Genomic DNA, 2023 nt, shown 5'->3' with positions numbered 1-2023 from the left:
GAGAAAGAGAGAGAGAGGGAGCAGCATGGTCATACCACAATCCCTTTCCTTCATCAGAATTTTGGGCACACCTGGTATGTTTCTCAAGTCTCCAGGGCTGGATTCAAGCCATAGTTGGCTATGTGGGATCTGGTTCTCTATATGTAGTGATTAACCACTCTGCTATAGGGTGTTCCAAAAACATTTTTAAAAAAGATTTCTTTCTTTCTTTCTTTTTTTTTCTTTTTCTTTTTTTGGTGAGGTTTTTGCTATAAGGGTTTGTGTGCTCACCAGAAAGACGGAAAGAGAGAGACAGAAAGCGAGAAATCACCCCCCAGGGGGGATGGCCACACTGCAATCCCTTCTCCTCCATTCTCCTCTTGGGATCTTGGGCGTACATGCACATGCGCCTGGGGTGAGTTTAAGCCACCGGGTCCGTGACTCAAACCGCGGTCAACTACATGGGAGTCCAGTGACATGGCCATTACTCTAAGTGCTGGTCCCTATTTCATTTTACCTATTCATTCATTTTATTTTAATTTGATCAGAAAGAGACAGAGAGAGGGAAAGTGAGAAAGCAAGCCACCAGGTCTAGGACTCGAACCATGGTCGGCCACATGGGAGTATCCAGCACCTTAACCACTATGCCACCTGCTGGCCTCCCCAAAAATAATTTTTTAAAGTCTGTTTATTGATAAGAGAGATGAGGGGAGGGAGAGAGAGAGAAAATGGAGGTGAGAGAGAAATATATATATATTTGACAGTCTCTTGGTGTTGGGAATCCCCTTGCCCAAGCCTCAGCTAGCTTGGACATCCGGGTCGCATTTCCTCAGCTGGCCTCTTCCGGGTTGGGCTGAGAACCAAACCTCGGCCTCCGAGTAGCAGCACCCGAGCAGCGCGTGTCACGGTAGCTGAGCTGAGAACGATGTTCATGCTGTCTCCCCAGCACCGAGAGCAGGCGCGGCATAGACCAGGTACTCAGGTATCTGCTGCTGAGTGAGGCAGTGGGTCAGAGAGAAAAGCTGAGACCAGAGGAGCACAGGCGCCACGCGGGCACCTCACATTTGCGGATGCCGTGATGTGCCACAACAGGGAGGTGTGGTGACGCAGCAGCCAGGCACACCTGGATCAAATGTCGGTGCTCCGTTTTCCCATGATCTTGTCACGTACGACCTTGTGTACGAGGTTTAACCACCCTGGGCCTGAGTGCCCTCGTCTGGAAAATGGGGATAATGCTGACCTCTGGAGGTTACACGAGGTCACAGGAAGGGTGAAATGGGGTCACGTATGTGAAAGCAGCTGTCAGTCTACTTGGCTCACCACATATGCCGTAGGTGACTTGAGGGGACTCCTCGGGTCCAGAGAGATCTGAGGGTAGTTATTCCCAGAAGCTAGAACGCGAGACTGCTAGTGGCGGGGGAGAATTTGGTTTGTGGACGTGGCTTTGAATAACTCTGAATCACGCACTGAGAACCGCACTCTCTTCTCAATCGCCTTTTCAGCTTTCTGATTATGTGAAAGAAAAATACTCAGTTTCTATGGTGGTGTGCGTCTCTCATACTTGCTAATTTCCCTCCCCCACTCTTTCTTTTTTTCTGTAAGGTTTTTCTATCGGGCATGTGCACTTGCTGGAGAGACCCGTCCCCCCTGCCTCCCCCGCCCCCCCGGAAGATGACCACACAGCAATCCCTTCTCCTCTGTTCTCCTCTCAGGATTTTGGGCACACACGCATGTACATGTGCTAGGACATGCGTGGCATGTTTTTCAAAGTGCTGGGTCTGGGACCAAACTGAGCAGTCAGCCATGTGAGATCAAGCTGCCTTAACCTCTGTGCAACCTGCTGGCCTACTCATTTTCCTTTTTAACAAAGAGTTGCAGCCAGCTATAGTGTGATATCATTGTTTGCTTCTCACTATATATATATTTTTTATTCCATCCAGAGTACACTGTATATTGTCTCAATCAAGCACATCAACAAACATGTTATTATTAGCAAATGATCTTCCATTTCTTGTTTTCTGTATGTTTTGCTTTTTTTTCCCCC

Source organism: Tupaia chinensis, unplaced genomic scaffold (assembly GCF_000334495.1).
Source record: "Tupaia chinensis unplaced genomic scaffold, TupChi_1.0 Scaffold149922_1, whole genome shotgun sequence".
NCBI lineage: Eukaryota > Metazoa > Chordata > Mammalia > Scandentia > Tupaiidae > Tupaia > Tupaia belangeri.
This window is presented reverse-complemented; position numbering follows the sequence as displayed.